We start from the raw sequence: 20,323 nt of genomic DNA on the forward strand, positions 1-20,323 counted from the left end.
AAGAGCCAGCTTGGAGCTGAAGAGGGGCCACGAGGGGCCCTCTGGGCAAAGGGCTTTTCCAGGCCAGGGCACCTTCAGGGTGCCGCGGCTGGCTTTGCACTGGGCGCCCTCCCTGTCTGCAGGGCTGGGTCTTTGCTGTGCTTGGCCTTTTGCCGTCGTGCTCCTTTGGCTGCCCGGAGAGAGGGGCAACGCTGTAAGGAGGGGGAGAGCCCCTGAGCCCCTGTCTCCGCACCTGGGAGGGGAAACGGAGCTCTCCCGGCCCCCAGCCCGGCTACCCTGTAAGCAGGGCAGGGCTTTTCCCCAGCCCCGGCAGCTTTCTGCCTGCTGCTGGCCCCTGGCCAGCGTGACCCCCTGTACTCGGGGCGCGTCACAGCCCACGTCCCAGTGCCAGCCCTGAAGCGCCTCAGCGCGTCGAGGCCCCTGCGGCCTCCTTGGAGTGCACGGGCAGGCTCTGATGCTTTCCTCTCCCGCTCAGTTTTAGGAATGGCTCCCTAGAGCAGGTTGGCTGCACGGAACTTGCTCCCTCTTCTGGGACTGTCTTGCCCTCCCCTGTCTTCCCTTCCCCTGTCTTCCCCTTAGCTGGTGTGAGTGAGGAAGTGTGTTTGTGCTTCAGCCCCCCCCTTTAGAGATAGAGCAGCGTAGCTTAGACTTCCCAGGAGGGAAAGAGGGGTTCTGTGCAGCCACAGGCGGGTGCCCAAAATGCACGGGTGGAGAAAGTGTCCGGCCTTGCCCCTGCTTTCTGAGGACAGCGCGAAGCCGCCTAACGGCAGCGGGGCATTGTGACCCGCCTGTAGCCAGGGCCTGGGTCCTGCCGGCCCTGTACTCGGGGCACGTGCTGGCACCTTGCAGCGCCCTTTGCCCCAGGAGCAGCCCCACCCAGGTCCCTGTAAGCAGGGCTGGGGAGGCTCCTTTAGCCAGCTGACAGGAACCAGCGCTCCCGGGCCCTTGCCAGGGGGCAGGTTGAAGAAGTGCTGTGCCGCAGGGCGCGGTCCCGCCTTTGGCGCTGCTTTGGGCTGGTGCCACCTCCCTGGCGGCCTTGTTGAGGAGGCTCCCGGGGCTCCTGCAGACGGCTGTGTGCCGTGCTGCGCCGCGGCTGGGCTCCGGCCTCTCCCTAAGTGGGGCGCAGGCCGGAGCCTGTGCTCCGTGGTGCTTGTTGGGGGGTGCCGGGCTGCAGGGGACGGCCCCGTAAGTGGGGTTCTGTGCGTCCCCTGGCCTCGGCGGGCGGTTGGAGGGACCCCCTGTAATCAGGCGGGTATCCCTGGCCCCGGTCTTTCAGAGGCGTGGGGCCAGGAGTCATGGGGCCAGGCATGCGCCCTCCCTGTCCTCAGGGCTGGGCTCGCGGCCCCTCGGGCCCCTCGGCCTTAGGCCGTGAGCTCGACTGCCTGACTCTAGAGGCTGGTTCCTGTTGCCTTGGGGGAAGGCCGAGCTCCGTGGCTCCCTGGGTGTGGGCCGGCCTGTAAGCAGGCTGCGGGTCTGGGAGCCTTTGTGCTCCCTTCAGCTGGCAGCCTGCGTGGGGCGCCCGCCCCGTTAGTGGGGAGCGGCCCGGAATTGGAGAGAAGGAGCCTCCTTAGGCCTTGGGGACCAGAGCCGCCCTGTAAGTCGGGGCCAGTGCTCTGGGGCCCCGGGCACTTTGCAGTCCAGGCAGCGGCTTGAGCCCCCTGTAAGCAGGGGTGCAGCCTCTTGGCCGCTGCTTTGCACGCCCAGCTTCATTTGCCCAGAGGGCCCGGCTCCCAGCACGGCGTGGGACCGCGTCGGACGTTGCCATGGTGAGTCAAGCTCAACTTGGAGGCTTTTGGGCAGCTGGGGGGCTGTGTGGGTGGTGGCACGAGGATCTCGCTGTAGGGCTGTTGGGTGGCATTCCCTTTGGGAGCTGGAGATCCTCAGGCCTGACTCTGTCCTCGTCCACCTTTGCAGAAGCCGTGGGACGACGAGGCAAGAGCGAGCTGGAGGAGCGGCGTCTTCGAGCTCAAGAGTGGAACGGCGAGGCAAGAGCCAGCTTCAGCATTGGCAGCTTCCAGCTCAGGATTGGAACAGCGAGGTAAGAGCAGCAGCTTGGAACTGAAGTTGGAGGCTTTTGGGCAGCCCGGGGATCTGTGGGTGGCTCCTTGAGAATGTCCCCGTGGAGCTGTGCGGTCGCGGTTCCCTTCAGGCACAGGGTCTGGAGCTTCTCAGGCCTGAGCGTGTCATGGTCCATTGGCAGAAGGCGTGGGACGACGAGGCAAGAGCGGCAGCGTCTTCGAGCTCAAGAGTGGAACGGCGAGGCAAGAGCCAGCTTGGAGCTGAAGAGGGGCCACGAGGGGCCCTCTGGGCAAAGGGCTTTTCCAGGCCAGGGCACCTTCAGGGTGCCGCGGCTGGCTTTGCACTGGGCGCCCTCCCTGTCTGCAGGGCTGGGTCTTTGCTGTGCTTGGCCTTTTGCCGTCGTGCTCCTTTGGCTGCCCGGAGAGAGGGGCAACGCTGTAAGGAGGGGGAGAGCCCCTGAGCCCCTGTCTCCGCACCTGGGAGGGGAAACGGAGCTCTCCCGGCCCCCAGCCCGGCTACCCTGTAAGCAGGGCAGGGCTTTTCCCCAGCCCCGGCAGCTTTCTGCCTGCTGCTGGCCCCTGGCCAGCGTGACCCCCTGTACTCGGGGCGCGTCACAGCCCACGTCCCAGTGCCAGCCCTGAAGCGCCTCAGCGCGTCGAGGCCCCTGCGGCCTCCTTGGAGTGCACGGGCAGGCTCTGATGCTTTCCTCTCCCGCTCAGTTTTAGGAATGGCTCCCTAGAGCAGGTTGGCTGCACGGAACTTGCTCCCTCTTCTGGGACTGTCTTGCCCTCCCCTGTCTTCCCTTCCCCTGTCTTCCCCTTAGCTGGTGTGAGTGAGGAAGTGTGTTTGTGCTTCAGCCCCCCCCTTTAGAGATAGAGCAGCGTAGCTTAGACTTCCCAGGAGGGAAAGAGGGGTTCTGTGCAGCCACAGGCGGGTGCCCAAAATGCACGGGTGGAGAAAGTGTCCGGCCTTGCCCCTGCTTTCTGAGGACAGCGCGAAGCCGCCTAACGGCAGCGGGGCATTGTGACCCGCCTGTAGCCAGGGCCTGGGTCCTGCCGGCCCTGTACTCGGGGCACGTGCTGGCACCTTGCAGCGCCCTTTGCCCCAGGAGCAGCCCCACCCAGGTCCCTGTAAGCAGGGCTGGGGAGGCTCCTTTAGCCAGCTGACAGGAACCAGCGCTCCCGGGCCCTTGCCAGGGGGCAGGTTGAAGAAGTGCTGTGCCGCAGGGCGCGGTCCCGCCTTTGGCGCTGCTTTGGGCTGGTGCCACCTCCCTGGCGGCCTTGTTGAGGAGGCTCCCGGGGCTCCTGCAGACGGCTGTGTGCCGTGCTGCGCCGCGGCTGGGCTCCGGCCTGTCCCTAAGTGGGGCGCAGGCCGGAGCCTGTGCTCCGTGGTGCTTGTTGGGGGGTGCCGGGCTGCAGGGGACGGCCCCGTAAGTGGGGTTCTGTGCGTCCCCTGGCCTCGGCGGGCGGTTGGAGGGACCCCCTGTAATCAGGCGGGTATCCCTGGCCCCGGTCTTTCAGAGGCGTGGGGCCAGGAGTCATGGGGCCAGGCATGCGCCCTCCCTGTCCTCAGGGCTGGGCTCGCGGCCCCTCGGGCCCCTCGGCCTTAGGCCGTGAGCTCGACTGCCTGACTCTAGAGGCTGGTTCCTGTTGCCTTGGGGGAAGGCCGAGCTCCGTGGCTCCCTGGGTGTGGGCCGGCCTGTAAGCAGGCTGCGGGTCTGGGAGCCTTTGTGCTCCCTTCAGCTGGCAGCCTGCGTGGGGCGCCCGCCCCGTTAGTGGGGAGCGGCCCGGAATTGGAGAGAAGGAGCCTCCTTAGGCCTTGGGGACCAGAGCCGCCCTGTAAGTCGGGGCCAGTGCTCTGGGGCCCCGGGCACTTTGCAGTCCAGGCAGCGGCTTGAGCCCCCTGTAAGCAGGGGTGCAGCCTCTTGGCCGCTGCTTTGCACGCCCAGCTTCATTTGCCCAGAGGGCCCGGCTCCCAGCACGGCGTGGGACCGCGTCGGACGTTGCCATGGTGAGTCAAGCTCAACTTGGAGGCTTTTGGGCAGCTGGGGGGCTGTGTGGGTGGTGGCACGAGGATCTCGCTGTGGGGCTGTTGGGTGGCATTCCCTTTGGGAGCTGGAGATCCTCAGGCCTGACTCTGTCCTCATCCACCTTTGCAGAAGCCGTGGGACGACGAGGCAAGAGCGAGCTGGAGGAGCGGCGTCTTCGAGCTCAAGAGTGGAACGGCGAGGCAAGAGCGAGCTGGAGGAGCGGCGTCTTCGAGCTCAAGAGTGGAACGGCGAGGCAAGAGGCAGCTTCAGCATTGGCGGCTTCCAGCTCAGGATTGGAACAGCCAGGTAAGAGCAGCAGCTTGGAACTGAAGTTGGAGGCTTTTGGGCAGCCCGGGGATCTGTGGGTGGCTCCTTGAGAATGTCCCCGTGGAGCTGTGCGGTCGCGGTTCCCTTCAGGCACAGGGTCTGGAGCTTCTCAGGCCTGAGCGTGTCATGGTCCATTGGCAGAAGGCGTGGGACGACGAGGCAAGAGCGGCAGCGTCTTCGAGCTCAAGAGTGGAACGGCGAGGCAAGAGCCAGCTTGGAGCTGAAGAGGGGCCACGAGGGGCCCTCTGGGCAAAGGGCTTTTCCAGGCCAGGGCACCTTCAGGGTGCCGCGGCTGGCTTTGCACTGGGCGCCCTCCCTGTCTGCAGGGCTGGGTCTTTGCTGTGCTTGGCCTTTTGCCGTCGTGCTCCTTTGGCTGCCCGGAGAGAGGGGCAACGCTGTAAGGAGGGGGAGAGCCCCTGAGCCCCTGTCTCCGCACCTGGGAGGGGAAACGGAGCTCTCCCGGCCCCCAGCCCGGCTACCCTGTAAGCAGGGCAGGGCTTTTCCCCAGCCCCGGCAGCTTTCTGCCTGCTGCTGGCCCCTGGCCAGCGTGACCCCCTGTACTCGGGGCGCGTCACAGCCCACGTCCCAGTGCCAGCCCTGAAGCGCCTCAGCGCGTCGAGGCCCCTGCGGCCTCCTTGGAGTGCACGGGCAGGCTCTGATGCTTTCCTCTCCCGCTCAGTTTTAGGAATGGCTCCCTAGAGCAGGTTGGCTGCACGGAACTTGCTCCCTCTTCTGGGACTGTCTTGCCCTCCCCTGTCTTCCCTTCCCCTGTCTTCCCCTTAGCTGGTGTGAGTGAGGAAGTGTGTTTGTGCTTCAGCCCCCCCCTTTAGAGATAGAGCAGCGTAGCTTAGACTTCCCAGGAGGGAAAGAGGGGTTCTGTGCAGCCACAGGCGGGTGCCCAAAATGCACGGGTGGAGAAAGTGTCCGGCCTTGCCCCTGCTTTCTGAGGACAGCGCGAAGCCGCCTAACGGCAGCGGGGCATTGTGACCCGCCTGTAGCCAGGGCCTGGGTCCTGCCGGCCCTGTACTCGGGGCACGTGCTGGCACCTTGCAGCGCCCTTTGCCCCAGGAGCAGCCCCACCCAGGTCCCTGTAAGCAGGGCTGGGGAGGCTCCTTTAGCCAGCTGACAGGAACCAGCGCTCCCGGGCCCTTGCCAGGGGGCAGGTTGAAGAAGTGCTGTGCCGCAGGGCGCGGTCCCGCCTTTGGCGCTGCTTTGGGCTGGTGCCACCTCCCTGGCGGCCTTGTTGAGGAGGCTCCCGGGGCTCCTGCAGACGGCTGTGTGCCGTGCTGCGCCGCGGCTGGGCTCCGGCCTGTCCCTAAGTGGGGCGCAGGCCGGAGCCTGTGCTCCGTGGTGCTTGTTGGGGGGTGCCGGGCTGCAGGGGACGGCCCCGTAAGTGGGGTTCTGTGCGTCCCCTGGCCTCGGCGGGCGGTTGGAGGGACCCCCTGTAATCAGGCGGGTATCCCTGGCCCCGGTCTTTCAGAGGCGTGGGGCCAGGAGTCATGGGGCCAGGCATGCGCCCTCCCTGTCCTCAGGGCTGGGCTCGCGGCCCCTCGGGCCCCTCGGCCTTAGGCCGTGAGCTCGACTGCCTGACTCTAGAGGCTGGTTCCTGTTGCCTTGGGGGAAGGCCGAGCTCCGTGGCTCCCTGGGTGTGGGCCGGCCTGTAAGCAGGCTGCGGGTCTGGGAGCCTTTGTGCTCCCTTCAGCTGGCAGCCTGCGTGGGGCGCCCGCCCCGTTAGTGGGGAGCGGCCCGGAATTGGAGAGAAGGAGCCTCCTTAGGCCTTGGGGACCAGAGCCGCCCTGTAAGTCGGGGCCAGTGCTCTGGGGCCCCGGGCACTTTGCAGTCCAGGCAGCGGCTTGAGCCCCCTGTAAGCAGGGGTGCAGCCTCTTGGCCGCTGCTTTGCACGCCCAGCTTCATTTGCCCAGAGGGCCCGGCTCCCAGCACGGCGTGGGACCGCGTCGGACGTTGCCATGGTGAGTCAAGCTCAACTTGGAGGCTTTTGGGCAGCTGGGGGGCTGTGTGGGTGGTGGCACGAGGATCTCGCTGTGGGGCTGTTGGGTGGCATTCCCTTTGGGAGCTGGAGATCCTCAGGCCTGACTCTGTCCTCGTCCACCTTTGCAGAAGCCGTGGGACGACGAGGCAAGAGCGAGCTGGAGGAGCGGCATCTTCGAGCTCAAGAGTGGAACGGCGAGGCAAGAGCGAGCTGGAGGAGCGGCGTCTTCGAGCTCAAGAGTGGAACGGCGAGGCAAGAGGCAGCTTCAGCATTGGCGGCTTCCAGCTCAGGATTGGAACAGCCAGGTAAGAGCAGCAGCTTGGAACTGAAGTTGGAGGCTTTTGGGCAGCCCGGGGATCTGTGGGTGGCTCCTTGAGAATGTCCCCGTGGAGCTGTGCGGTCGCGGTTCCCTTCAGGCACAGGGTCTGCAGCTTCTCAGGCCTGAGCGTGTCATGGTCCATTGGCAGAAGGCGTGGGACGACGAGGCAAGAGCGGCAGCGTCTTCGAGCTCAAGAGTGGAACGGCGAGGCAAGAGCCAGCTTGGAGCTGAAGAGGGGCCACGAGGGGCCCTCTGGGCAAAGGGCTTTTCCAGGCCAGGGCACCTTCAGGGTGCCGCGGCTGGCTTTGCACTGGGCGCCCTCCCTGTCTGCAGGGCTGGGTCTTTGCTGTGGTTGGCCTTTTGCCGTCGTGCTCCTTTGGCTGCCCGGAGAGAGGGGCAATGCTGTAAGGAGGGGGAGAGCCCCTGAGCCCCTGTCTCCGCACCTGGGAGGGGAAACGGAGCTCTCCCGGCCCCCAGCCCGGCTACCCTGTAAGCAGGGCAGGGCTTTTCCCCAGCCCCGGCAGCTTTCTGCCTGCTGCTGGCCCCTGGCCAGCGTGACCCCCTGTACTCGGGGCGCGTCACAGCCCACGTCCCAGTGCCAGCCCTGAAGCGCCTCAGCGCGTCGAGGCCCCTGCGGCCTCCTTGGAGTGCACGGGCAGGCTCTGATGCTTTCCTCTCCCGCTCAGTTTTAGGAATGGCTCCCTAGAGCAGGTTGGCTGCACGGAACTTGCTCCCTCTTCTGGGACTGTCTTGCCCTCCCCTGTCTTCCCTTCCCCTGTCTTCCCCTTAGCTGGTGTGAGTGAGGAAGTGTGTTTGTGCTTCAGCCCCCCCCTTTAGAGATAGAGCAGCGTAGCTTAGACTTCCCAGGAGGGAAAGAGGGGTTCTGTGCAGCCACAGGCGGGTGCCCAAAATGCACGGGTGGAGAAAGTGTCCGGCCTTGCCCCTGCTTTCTGAGGACAGCGCGAAGCCGCCTAACGGCAGCGGGGCATTGTGACCCGCCTGTAGCCAGGGCCTGGGTCCTGCCGGCCCTGTACTCGGGGCACGTGCTGGCACCTTGCAGCGCCCTTTGCCCCAGGAGCAGCCCCACCCAGGTCCCTGTAAGCAGGGCTGGGGAGGCTCCTTTAGCCAGCTGACAGGAACCAGCGCTCCCGGGCCCTTGCCAGGGGGCAGGTTGAAGAAGTGCTGTGCCGCAGGGCGCGGTCCCGCCTTTGGCGCTGCTTTGGGCTGGTGCCACCTCCCTGGCGGCCTTGTTGAGGAGGCTCCCGGGGCTCCTGCAGACGGCTGTGTGCCGTGCTGCGCCGCGGCTGGGCTCCGGCCTGTCCCTAAGTGGGGCGCAGGCCGGAGCCTGTGCTCCGTGGTGCTTGTTGGGGGGTGCCGGGCTGCAGGGGACGGCCCCGTAAGTGGGGTTCTGTGCGTCCCCTGGCCTCGGCGGGCGGTTGGAGGGACCCCCTGTAATCAGGCGGGTATCCCTGGCCCCGGTCTTTCAGAGGCGTGGGGCCAGGAGTCATGGGGCCAGGCATGCGCCCTCCCTGTCCTCAGGGCTGGGCTCGCGGCCCCTCGGGCCCCTCGGCCTTAGGCCGTGAGCTCGACTGCCTGACTCTAGAGGCTGGTTCCTGTTGCCTTGGGGGAAGGCCGAGCTCCGTGGCTCCCTGGGTGTGGGCCGGCCTGTAAGCAGGCTGCGGGTCTGGGAGCCTTTGTGCTCCCTTCAGCTGGCAGCCTGCGTGGGGCGCCCGCCCCGTTAGTGGGGAGCGGCCCGGAATTGGAGAGAAGGAGCCTCCTTAGGCCTTGGGGACCAGAGCCGCCCTGTAAGTCGGGGCCAGTGCTCTGGGGCCCCGGGCACTTTGCAGTCCAGGCAGCGGCTTGAGCCCCCTGTAAGCAGGGGTGCAGCCTCTTGGCCGCTGCTTTGCACGCCCAGCTTCATTTGCCCAGAGGGCCCGGCTCCCAGCACGGCGTGGGACCGCGTCGGACGTTGCCATGGTGAGTCAAGCTCAACTTGGAGGCTTTTGGGCAGCTGGGGGGCTGTGTGGGTGGTGGCACGAGGATCTCGCTGTGGGGCTGTTGGGTGGCATTCCCTTTGGGAGCTGGAGATCCTCAGGCCTGACTCTGTCCTCGTCCACCTTTGCAGAAGCCGTGGGACGACGAGGCAAGAGCGAGCTGGAGGAGCGGCATCTTCGAGCTCAAGAGTGGAACGGCGAGGCAAGAGCGAGCTGGAGGAGCGGCGTCTTCGAGCTCAAGAGTGGAACGGCGAGGCAAGAGCCAGCTTGGAGCTGAAGAGGGGCCACGAGGGGCCCTCTGGGCAAAGGGCTTTTCCAGGCCAGGGCACCTTCAGGGTGCCGCGGCTGGCTTTGCACTGGGCGCCCTCCCTGTCTGCAGGGCTGGGTCTTTGCTGTGCTTGGCCTTTTGCCGTCGTGCTCCTTTGGCTGCCCGGAGAGAGGGGCAACGCTGTAAGGAGGGGGAGAGCCCCTGAGCCCCTGTCTCCGCACCTGGGAGGGGAAACGGAGCTCTCCCGGCCCCCAGCCCGGCTACCCTGTAAGCAGGGCAGGGCTTTTCCCCAGCCCCGGCAGCTTTCTGCCTGCTGCTGGCCCCTGGCCAGCGTGACCCCCTGTACTCGGGGCGCGTCACAGCCCACGTCCCAGTGCCAGCCCTGAAGCGCCTCAGCGCGTCGAGGCCCCTGCGGCCTCCTTGGAGTGCACGGGCAGGCTCTGATGCTTTCCTCTCCCGCTCAGTTTTAGGAATGGCTCCCTAGAGCAGGTTGGCTGCACGGAACTTGCTCCCTCTTCTGGGACTGTCTTGCCCTCCCCTGTCTTCCCTTCCCCTGTCTTCCCCTTAGCTGGTGTGAGTGAGGAAGTGTGTTTGTGCTTCAGCCCCCCCCTTTAGAGATAGAGCAGCGTAGCTTAGACTTCCCAGGAGGGAAAGAGGGGTTCTGTGCAGCCACAGGCGGGTGCCCAAAATGCACGGGTGGAGAAAGTGTCCGGCCTTGCCCCTGCTTTCTGAGGACAGCGCGAAGCCGCCTAACGGCAGCGGGGCATTGTGACCCGCCTGTAGCCAGGGCCTGGGTCCTGCCGGCCCTGTACTCGGGGCACGTGCTGGCACCTTGCAGCGCCCTTTGCCCCAGGAGCAGCCCCACCCAGGTCCCTGTAAGCAGGGCTGGGGAGGCTCCTTTAGCCAGCTGACAGGAACCAGCGCTCCCGGGCCCTTGCCAGGGGGCAGGTTGAAGAAGTGCTGTGCCGCAGGGCGCGGTCCCGCCTTTGGCGCTGCTTTGGGCTGGTGCCACCTCCCTGGCGGCCTTGTTGAGGAGGCTCCCGGGGCTCCTGCAGACGGCTGTGTGCCGTGCTGCGCCGCGGCTGGGCTCCGGCCTCTCCCTAAGTGGGGCGCAGGCCGGAGCCTGTGCTCCGTGGTGCTTGTTGGGGGGTGCCGGGCTGCAGGGGACGGCCCCGTAAGTGGGGTTCTGTGCGTCCCCTGGCCTCGGCGGGCGGTTGGAGGGACCCCCTGTAATCAGGCGGGTATCCCTGGCCCCGGTCTTTCAGAGGCGTGGGGCCAGGAGTGATGGGGCCAGGCATGCGCCCTCCCTGTCCTCAGGGCTGGGCTCGCGGCCCCTCGGGCCCCTCGGCCTTAGGCCGTGAGCTCGACTGCCTGACTCTAGAGGCTGGTTCCTGTTGCCTTGGGGGAAGGCCGAGCTCCGTGGCTCCCTGGGTGTGGGCCGGCCTGTAAGCAGGCTGCGGGTCTGGGAGCCTTTGTGCTCCCTTCAGCTGGCAGCCTGCGTGGGGCGCCCGCCCCGTTAGTGGGGAGCGGCCCGGAATTGGAGAGAAGGAGCCTCCTTAGGCCTTGGGGACCAGAGCCGCCCTGTAAGTCGGGGCCAGTGCTCTGGGGCCCCGGGCACTTTGCAGTCCAGGCAGCGGCTTGAGCCCCCTGTAAGCAGGGGTGCAGCCTCTTGGCCGCTGCTTTGCACGCCCAGCTTCATTTGCCCAGAGGGCCCGGCTCCCAGCACGGCGTGGGACCGCGTCGGACGTTGCCATGGTGAGTCAAGCTCAACTTGGAGGCTTTTGGGCAGCTGGGGGGCTGTGTGGGTGGTGGCACGAGGATCTCGCTGTAGGGCTGTTGGGTGGCATTCCCTTTGGGAGCTGGAGATCCTCAGGCCTGACTCTGTCCTCGTCCACCTTTGCAGAAGCCGTGGGACGACGAGGCAAGAGCGAGCTGGAGGAGCGGCGTCTTCGAGCTCAAGAGTGGAACGGCAAGGCAAGAGCCAGCTTCAGCATTGGCAGCTTCCAGCTCAGGATTGGAACAGCGAGGTAAGAGCAGCAGCTTGGAACTGAAGTTGGAGGCTTTTGGGCAGCCCGGGGATCTGTGGGTGGCTCCTTGAGAATGTCCCCGTGGAGCTGTGCGGTCGCGGTTCCCTTCAGGCACAGGGTCTGGAGCTTCTCAGGCCTGAGCGTGTCATGGTCCATTGGCAGAAGGCGTGGGACGACGAGGCAAGAGCGGCAGCGTCTTCGAGCTCAAGAGTGGAACGGCGAGGCAAGAGCCAGCTTGGAGCTGAAGAGGGGCCACGAGGGGCCCTCTGGGCAAAGGGCTTTTCCAGGCCAGGGCACCTTCAGGGTGCCGCGGCTGGCTTTGCACTGGGCGCCCTCCCTGTCTGCAGGGCTGGGTCTTTGCTGTGCTTGGCCTTTTGCCGTCGTGCTCCTTTGGCTGCCCGGAGAGAGGGGCAACGCTGTAAGGAGGGGGAGAGCCCCTGAGCCCCTGTCTCCGCACCTGGGAGGGGAAACGGAGCTCTCCCGGCCCCCAGCCCGGCTACCCTGTAAGCAGGGCAGGGCTTTTCCCCAGCCCCGGCAGCTTTCTGCCTGCTGCTGGCCCCTGGCCAGCGTGACCCCCTGTACTCGGGGCGCGTCACAGCCCACGTCCCAGTGCCAGCCCTGAAGCGCCTCAGCGCGTCGAGGCCCCTGCGGCCTCCTTGGAGTGCACGGGCAGGCTCTGATGCTTTCCTCTCCCGCTCAGTTTTAGGAATGGCTCCCTAGAGCAGGTTGGCTGCACGGAACTTGCTCCCTCTTCTGGGACTGTCTTGCCCTCCCCTGTCTTCCCTTCCCCTGTCTTCCCCTTAGCTGGTGTGAGTGAGGAAGTGTGTTTGTGCTTCAGCCCCCCCCTTTAGAGATAGAGCAGCGTAGCTTAGACTTCCCAGGAGGGAAAGAGGGGTTCTGTGCAGCCACAGGCGGGTGCCCAAAATGCACGGGTGGAGAAAGTGTCCGGCCTTGCCCCTGCTTTCTGAGGACAGCGCGAAGCCGCCTAACGGCAGCGGGGCATTGTGACCCGCCTGTAGCCAGGGCCTGGGTCCTGCCGGCCCTGTACTCGGGGCACGTGCTGGCACCTTGCAGCGCCCTTTGCCCCAGGAGCAGCCCCACCCAGGTCCCTGTAAGCAGGGCTGGGGAGGCTCCTTTAGCCAGCTGACAGGAACCAGCGCTCCCGGGCCCTTGCCAGGGGGCAGGTTGAAGAAGTGCTGTGCCGCAGGGCGCGGTCCCGCCTTTGGCGCTGCTTTGGGCTGGTGCCACCTCCCTGGCGGCCTTGTTGAGGAGGCTCCCGGGGCTCCTGCAGACGGCTGTGTGCCGTGCTGCGCCGCGGCTGGGCTCCGGCCTGTCCCTAAGTGGGGCGCAGGCCGGAGCCTGTGCTCCGTGGTGCTTGTTGGGGGGTGCCGGGCTGCAGGGGACGGCCCCGTAAGTGGGGTTCTGTGCGTCCCCTGGCCTCGGCGGGCGGTTGGAGGGACCCCCTGTAATCAGGCGGGTATCCCTGGCCCCGGTCTTTCAGAGGCGTGGGGCCAGGAGTCATGGGGCCAGGCATGCGCCCTCCCTGTCCTCAGGGCTGGGCTCGCGGCCCCTCGGGCCCCTCGGCCTTAGGCCGTGAGCTCGACTGCCTGACTCTAGAGGCTGGTTCCTGTTGCCTTGGGGGAAGGCCGAGCTCCGTGGCTCCCTGGGTGTGGGCCGGCCTGTAAGCAGGCTGCGGGTCTGGGAGCCTTTGTGCTCCCTTCAGCTGGCAGCCTGCGTGGGGCGCCCGCCCCGTTAGTGGGGAGCGGCCCGGAATTGGAGAGAAGGAGCCTCCTTAGGCCTTGGGGACCAGAGCCGCCCTGTAAGTCGGGGCCAGTGCTCTGGGGCCCCGGGCACTTTGCAGTCCAGGCAGCGGCTTGAGCCCCCTGTAAGCAGGGGTGCAGCCTCTTGGCCGCTGCTTTGCACGCCCAGCTTCATTTGCCCAGAGGGCCCGGCTCCCAGCACGGCGTGGGACCGCGTCGGACGTTGCCATGGTGAGTCAAGCTCAACTTGGAGGCTTTTGGGCAGCTGGGGGGCTGTGTGGGTGGTGGCACGAGGATCTCGCTGTAGGGCTGTTGGGTGGCATTCCCTTTGGGAGCTGGAGATCCTCAGGCCTGACTCTGTCCTCGTCCACCTTTGCAGAAGCCGTGGGACGACGAGGCAAGAGCGAGCTGGAGGAGCGGCGTCTTCGAGCTCAAGAGTGGAACGGCGAGGCAAGAGGCAGCTTCAGCATTGGCGGCTTCCAGCTCAGGATTGGAACAGCCAGGTAAGAGCAGCAGCTTGGAACTGAAGTTGGAGGCTTTTGGGCAGCCCGGGGATCTGTGGGTGGCTCCTTGAGAATGTCCCCGTGGAGCTGTGCGGTCGCGGTTCCCTTCAGGCACAGGGTCTGGAGCTTCTCAGGCCTGAGCGTGTCATGGTCCATTGGCAGAAGGCGTGGGACGACGAGGCAAGAGCGGCAGCGTCTTCGAGCTCAAGAGTGGAACGGCGAGGCAAGAGCCAGCTTGGAGCTGAAGAGGGGCCACGAGGGGCCCTCTGGGCAAAGGGCTTTTCCAGGCCAGGGCACCTTCAGGGTGCCGCGGCTGGCTTTGCACTGGGCGCCCTCCCTGTCTGCAGGGCTGGGTCTTTGCTGTGGTTGGCCTTTTGCCGTCGTGCTCCTTTGGCTGCCCGGAGAGAGGGGCAACGCTGTAAGGAGGGGGAGAGCCCCTGAGCCCCTGTCTCCGCACCTGGGAGGGGAAACGGAGCTCTCCCGGCCCCCAGCCCGGCTACCCTGTAAGCAGGGCAGGGCTTTTCCCCAGCCCCGGCAGCTTTCTGCCTGCTGCTGGCCCCTGGCCAGCGTGACCCCCTGTACTCGGGGCGCGTCACAGCCCACGTCCCAGTGCCAGCCCTGAAGCGCCTCAGCGCGTCGAGGCCCCTGCGGCCTCCTTGGAGTGCACGGGCAGGCTCTGATGCTTTCCTCTCCCGCTCAGTTTTAGGAATGGCTCCCTAGAGCAGGTTGGCTGCACGGAACTTGCTCCCTCTTCTGGGACTGTCTTGCCCTCCCCTGTCTTCCCCTTAGCTGGTGTGAGTGAGGAAGTGTGTTTGTGCTTCAGCCCCCCGCTTTAGAGATAGAGCAGCGTAGCTTAGACTTCCCAGGAGGGAAAGAGGGGTTCTGTGCAGCCACAGGCGGGTGCCCAAAATGCACGGGTGGAGAAAGTGTCCGGCCTTGCCCCTGCTTTCTGAGGACAGCGCGAAGCCGCCTAACGGCAGCGGGGCATTGTGACCCGCCTGTAGCCAGGGCCTGGGTCCTGCCGGCCCTGTACTCGGGGCACGTGCTGGCACCTTGCAGCGCCCTTTGCCCCAGGAGCAGCCCCACCCAGGTCCCTGTAAGCAGGGCTGGGGAGGCTCCTTTAGCCAGCTGACAGGAACCAGCGCTCCCGGGCCCTTGCCAGGGGGCAGGTTGAAGAAGTGCTGTGCCGCAGGGCGCGGTCCCGCCTTTGGCGCTGCTTTGGGCTGGTGCCACCTCCCTGGCGGCCTTGTTGAGGAGGCTCCCGGGGCTCCTGCAGACGGCTGTGTGCCGTGCTGCGCCGCGGCTGGGCTCCGGCCTGTCCCTAAGTGGGGCGCAGGCCGGAGCCTGTGCTCCGTGGTGCTTGTTGGGGGGTGCCGGGCTGCAGGGGACGGCCCCGTAAGTGGGGTTCTGTGCGTCCCCTGGCCTCGGCGGGCGGTTGGAGGGACCCCCTGTAATCAGGCGGGTATCCCTGGCCCCGGTCTTTCAGAGGCGTGGGGCCAGGAGTCATGGGGCCAGGCATGCGCCCTCCCTGTCCTCAGGGCTGGGCTCGCGGCCCCTCGGGCCCCTCGGCCTTAGGCCGTGAGCTCGACTGCCTGACTCTAGAGGCTGGTTCCTGTTGCCTTGGGGGAAGGCCGAGCTCCGTGGCTCCCTGGGTGTGGGCCGGCCTGTAAGCAGGCTGCGGGTCTGGGAGCCTTTGTGCTCCCTTCAGCTGGCAGCCTGCGTGGGGCGCCCGCCCCGTTAGTGGGGAGCGGCCCGGAATTGGAGAGAAGGAGCCTCCTTAGGCCTTGGGGACCAGAGCCGCCCTGTAAGTCGGGGCCAGTGCTCTGGGGCCCCGGGCACTTTGCAGTCCAGGCAGCGGCTTGAGCCCCCTGTAAGCAGGGGTGCAGCCTCTTGGCCGCTGCTTTGCACGCCCAGCTTCATTTGCCCAGAGGGCCCGGCTCCCAGCACGGCGTGGGACCGCGTCGGACGTTGCCATGGTGAGTCAAGCTCAACTTGGAGGCTTTTGGGCAGCTGGGGGGCTGTGTGGGTGGTGGCACGAGGATCTCGCTGTGGGGCTGTTGGGTGGCATTCCCTTTGGGAGCTGGAGATCCTCAGGCCTGACTCTGTCCTCGTCCACCTTTGCAGAAGCCGTGGGACGACGAGGCAAGAGCGAGCTGGAGGAGCGGCGTCTTCGAGCTCAAGAGTGGAACGGCGAGGCAAGAGCGAGCTGGAGGAGCGGCGTCTTCGAGCTCAAGAGTGGAACGGCGAGGCAAGAGCCAGCTTCAGCATTGGCGGCTTCCAGCTCAGGATTGGAACAGCCAGGTAAGAGCAGCAGCTTGGAACTGAAGTTGGAGGCTTTTGGGCAGCCCGGGGATCTGTGGGTGGCTCCTTGAGAATGTCCCCGTGGAGCTGTGCGGTCGCGGTTCCCTTCAGGCACAGGGTCTGGAGCTTCTCAGGCCTGAGCGTGTCATGGTCCATTGGCAGAAGGCGTGGGACGACGAGGCAAGAGCGGCAGCGTCTTCGAGCTCAAGAGTGGAACGGCGAGGCAAGAGCCAGCTTGGAGCTGAAGAGGGGCCACGAGGGGCCCTCTGGGCAAAGGGCTTTTCCAGGCCAGGGCACCTTCAGGGTGCCGCGGCTGGCTTTGCACTGGGCGCCCTCCCTGTCTGCAGGGCTGGGTCTTTGCTGTGCTTGGCCTTTTGCCGTCGTGCTCCTTTGGCTGCCCGGAGAGAGGGGCAACGCTGTAAGGAGGGGGAGAGCCCCTGAGCCCCTGTCTCCGCACCTGGGAGGGGAAACGGAGCTCTCCCGGCCCCCAGCCCGGCTACCCTGTAAGCAGGGCAGGGCTTTTCCCCAGCCCCGGCAGCTTTCTGCCTGCTGCTGGCCCCTGGCCAGCGTGACCCCCTGTACTCGGGGCGCGTCACAGCCCACGTCCCAGTGCCAGCCCTGAAGCGCCTCAGCGCGTCGAGGCCCCTGCGGCCTCCTTGGAGTGCACGGGCAGGCTCTGATGCTTTCCTCTCCCGCTCAGTTTTAGGAATGGCTCCCTAGAGCAGGTTGGCTGCACGGAACTTGCTCCCTCTTCTGGGACTGTCTTGCCCTCCCCTGTCTTCCCCTTAGCTGGTGTGAGTGAGGAAGTGTGTTTGTGCTTCAGCCCCCCGCTTTAGAGATAGAGCAGCGTAGCTTAGACTTCCCAGGAGGGAAAGAGGGGTTCTGTGCAGCCACAGGCGGGTGCCCAAAATGCACGGGTGGAGAAAGTGTCCGGCCTTGCCCCTGCTTTCTGAGGACAGCGCGAAGCCGCCTAACGGCAGCGGGGCATTGTGACCCGCCTGTAGCCAGGGCCTGGGTCCTGCCGGCCCTGTACTCGGGGCACGTGCTGGCACCTTGCAGCGCCCTTTGCCCCAGGAGCAGCCCCACCCAGGTCCCTGTAAGCAGGGCTGGGGAGGCTCCTTTAGCCAGCTGACAGGAACCAGCGCTCCCGGGCCCTTGCCAGGGGGCAGGTTGAAGAAGTGCTGTGCCGCAGGGCGCGGTCCCGCCTTTGGCGCTGCTTTGGGCTGGTGCCACCTCCCTGGCGGCCTTGTTGAGGAGGCTCCCGGGGCTCCTGCAGACGGCTGTGTGCCGTGCTGCGCCGCGGCTGGGCTCCGGCCTGTCCCTAAGTGGGGCGCAGGCCGGAGCCTGTGCTCCGTGGTGCTTGTTGGGGGGTGCCGGGCTGCAGGGGACGGCCCCGTAAGTGGGGTTCTGTGCGTCCCCTGGCCTCGGCGGGCGGTTGGAGGGACCCCCTGTAATCAGGCGGGTATCCCTGGCCCCGGTCTTTCAGAGGCGTGGGGCCAGGAGTCATGGGGCCAGGCATGCGCCCTCCCTGTCCTCAGGGCTGGGCTCGCGGCCCCTCGGGCCCCTCGGCCTTAGGCCGTGAGCTCGACTGCCTGACTCTAGAGGCTGGTTCCTGTTGCCTTGGGGGAAGGCCGAGCTCCGTGGCTCCCTGGGTGTGGGCCGGCCTGTAAGCAGGCTGCGGGTCTGGGAGCCTTTGTGCTCCCTTCAGCTGGCAGCCTGCGTGGGGCGCCCGCCCCGTTAGTGGGGAGCGGCCCGGAATTGGAGAGAAGGAGCCTCCTTAGGCCTTGGGGACCAGAGCTGCCCTGTAAGTCGGGGCCAGTGCTCTGGGGCCCCGGGCACTTTGCAGTCCAGGCAGCGGCTTGAGCCCCCTGTAAGCAGGGGTGCAGCCTCTTGGCCGCTGCTTTGCACGCCCAGCTTCATTTGCCCAGAGGGCCCGGCTCCCAGCACGGCGTGGGACCGCGTCGGACGTTGCCATGGTGAGTCAAGCTCAACTTGGAGGCTTTTGGGCAGCTGGGGGGCTGTGTGGGTGGTGGCACGAGGATCTCGCTGTGGGGCTGTTGGGTGGCATTCCCTTTGGGAGCTGGAGATCCTCAGGCCTGACTCTGTCCTCGTCCACCTTTGCAGAAGCCGTGGGACGACGAGGCAAGAGCGAGCTGGAGGAGCGGCGTCTTCGAGCTCAAGAGTGGAACGGCGAGGCAAGAGCGAGCTGGAGGAGCGGCGTCTTCGAGCTCAAGAGTGGAACGGCGAGGCAAGAGCCAGCTTCAGCATTGGCGGCTTCCAGCTCAGGATTGGAACAGCCAGGTAAGAGCAGCAGCTTGGAACTGAAGTTGGAGGCTTTTGGGCAGCCCGGGGATCTGTGGGTGGCTCCTTGAGAATGTCCCCGTGGAGCTGTGCGGTCGCGGTTCCCTTCAGGCACAGGGTCTGGAGCTTCTCAGGCCTGAGCGTGTCATGGTCCATTGGCAGAAGGCGTGGGACGACGAGGCAAGAGCGGCAGCGTCTTCGAGCTCAAGAGTGGAACGGCGAGGCAAGAGCCAGCTTGGAGCTGAAGAGGGGCCACGAGGGGCCCTCTGGGCAAAGGGCTTTTCCAGGCCAGGGCACCTTCAGGGTGCCGCGGCTGGCTTTGCACTGGGCGCCCTCCCTGTCTGCAGGGCTGGGTCTTTGCTGTGGTTGGCCTTTTGCCGTCGTGCTCCTTTGGCTGCCCGGAGAGAGGGGCAACGCTGTAAGGAGGGGGAGAGCCCCTGAGCCCCTGTCTCCGCACCTGGGAGGGGAAACGGAGCTCTCCCGGCCCCCAGCCCGGCTACCCTGTAAGCAGGGCAGGGCTTTTCCCCAGCCCCGGCAGCTTTCTGCCTGCTGCTGGCCCCTGGCCAGCGTGACCCCCTGTACTCGGGGCGCGTCACAGCCCACGTCCCAGTGCCAGCCCTGAAGCGCCTCAGCGCGTCGAGGCCCCTGCGGCCTCCTTGGAGTGCACGGGCAGGCTCTGATGCTTTCCTCTCCCGCTCAGTTTTAGGAATGGCTCCCTAGAGCAGGTTGGCTGCATGGAACTTGCTCCCTCTTCTGGGACTGTCTTGCCCTCCCCTGTCTTCCCTTCCCCTGTCTTCCCCTTAGCTGGTGTGAGTGAGGAAGTGTGTTTGTGCTTCAGCCCCCCGCTTTAGAGATAGAGCAGCGTAGCTTAGACTTCCCAGGAGGGAAAGAGGGGTTCTGTGCAGCCACAGGCGGGTGCCCAAAATGCACGGGTGGAGAAAGTGTCCGGCCTTGCCCCTGCTTTCTGAGGACAGCGCGAAGCCGCCTAACGGCAGCGGGGCATTGTGACCCGCCTGTAGCCAGGGCCTGGGTCCTGCCGGCCCTGTACTCGGGGCACGTGCTGGCACCTTGCAGCGCCCTTTGCCCCAGGAGCAGCCCCACCCAGGTCCCTGTAAGCAGGGCTGGGGAGGCTCCTTTAGCCAGCTGACAGGAACCAGCGCTCCCGGGCCCTTGCCAGGGGGCAGGTTGAAGAAGTGCTGTGCCGCAGGGCGCGGTCCCGCCTTTGGCGCTGCTTTGGGCTGGTGCCACCTCCCTGGCGGCCTTGTTGAGGAGGCTCCCGGGGCTCCTGCAGACGGCTGTGTGCCGTGCTGCGCCGCGGCTGGGCTCCGGCCTCTCCCTAAGTGGGGCGCAGGCCGGAGCCTGTGCTCCGTGGTGCTTGTTGGGGGGTGCCGGGCTGCAGGGGACGGCCCCGTAAGTGGGGTTCTGTGCGTCCCCTGGCCTCGGCGGGCGGTTGGAGGGACCCCCTGTAATCAGGCGGGTATCCCTGGCCCCGGTCTTTCAGAGGCGTGGGGCCAGGAGTGATGGGGCCAGGCATGCGCCCTCCCTGTCCTCAGGGCTGGGCTCGCGGCCCCTCGGGCCCCTCGGCCTTAGGCCGTGAGCTCGACTGCCTGACTCTAGAGGCTGGTTCCTGTTGCCTTGGGGGAAGGCCGAGCTCCGTGGCTCCCTGGGTGTGGGCCGGCCTGTAAGCAGGCTGCGGGTCTGGGAGCCTTTGTGCTCCCTTCAGCTGGCAGCCTGCGTGGGGCGCCCGCCCCGTTAGTGGGGAGCGGCCCGGAATTGGAGAGAAGGAGCCTCCTTAGGCCTTGGGGACCAGAGCCGCCCTGTAAGTCGGGGCCAGTGCTCTGGGGCCCCGGGCACTTTGCAGTCCAGGCAGCGGCTTGAGCCCCCTGTAAGCAGGGGTGCAGCCTCTTGGCCGCTGCTTTGCACGCCCAGCTTCATTTGCCCAGAGGGCCCGGCTCCCAGCACGGCGTGGGACCGCGTCGGACGTTGCCATGGTGAGTCAAGCTCAACTTGGAGGCTTTTGGGCAGCTGGGGGGCTGTGTGGGTGGTGGCACGAGGATCTCGCTGTGGGGCTGTTGGGTGGCATTCCCTTTGGGAGCTGGAGATCCTCAGGCCTGACTCTGTCCTCGTCCACCTTTGCAGAAGCCGTGGGACGACGAGGCAAGAGCGAGCTGGAGGAGCGGCGTCTTCGAGCTCAAGAGTGGAACGGCGAGGCAAGAGCGAGCTGGAGGAGCGGCGTCTTCGAGCTCAAGAGTGGAACGGCGAGGCAAGAGCCAGCTTCAGCATTGGCGGCTTCCAGCTCAGGATTGGAACAGCCAGGTAAGAGCAGCAGCTTGGAACTGAAGTTGGAGGCTTTTGGGCAGCCCGGGGATCTGTGGGTGGCTCCTTGAGAATGTCCCCGTGGAGCTGTGCGGTCGCGGTTCCCTTCAGGCACAGGGTCTGGAGCTTCTCAGGCCTGAGCGTGTCATGGTCCATTGGCAGAAGGCGT

General features: G+C 66.4%; 1 long non-coding RNA gene across 1 annotated transcript; it reads left to right on the forward strand.

Moving 5' to 3' along the window:
• The first annotated feature begins 222 nt into the window (after positions 1–222).
• On the forward strand, positions 223–2,397 carry LOC128804161 (uncharacterized). The gene is made up of 3 exons (XR_008435957.1): positions 223–1,766; positions 1,915–2,038; positions 2,201–2,397. It is a non-coding gene; the product is annotated as an uncharacterized LOC128804161 (long non-coding RNA).
• The last annotated feature ends 17,926 nt before the right edge of the window (positions 2,398–20,323 follow it).

This window comes from Vidua macroura, chromosome 2, assembly GCF_024509145.1.
Source record: "Vidua macroura isolate BioBank_ID:100142 chromosome 2, ASM2450914v1, whole genome shotgun sequence".
NCBI classification, from domain to species: Eukaryota; Metazoa; Chordata; class Aves; order Passeriformes; family Viduidae; genus Vidua; species Vidua macroura.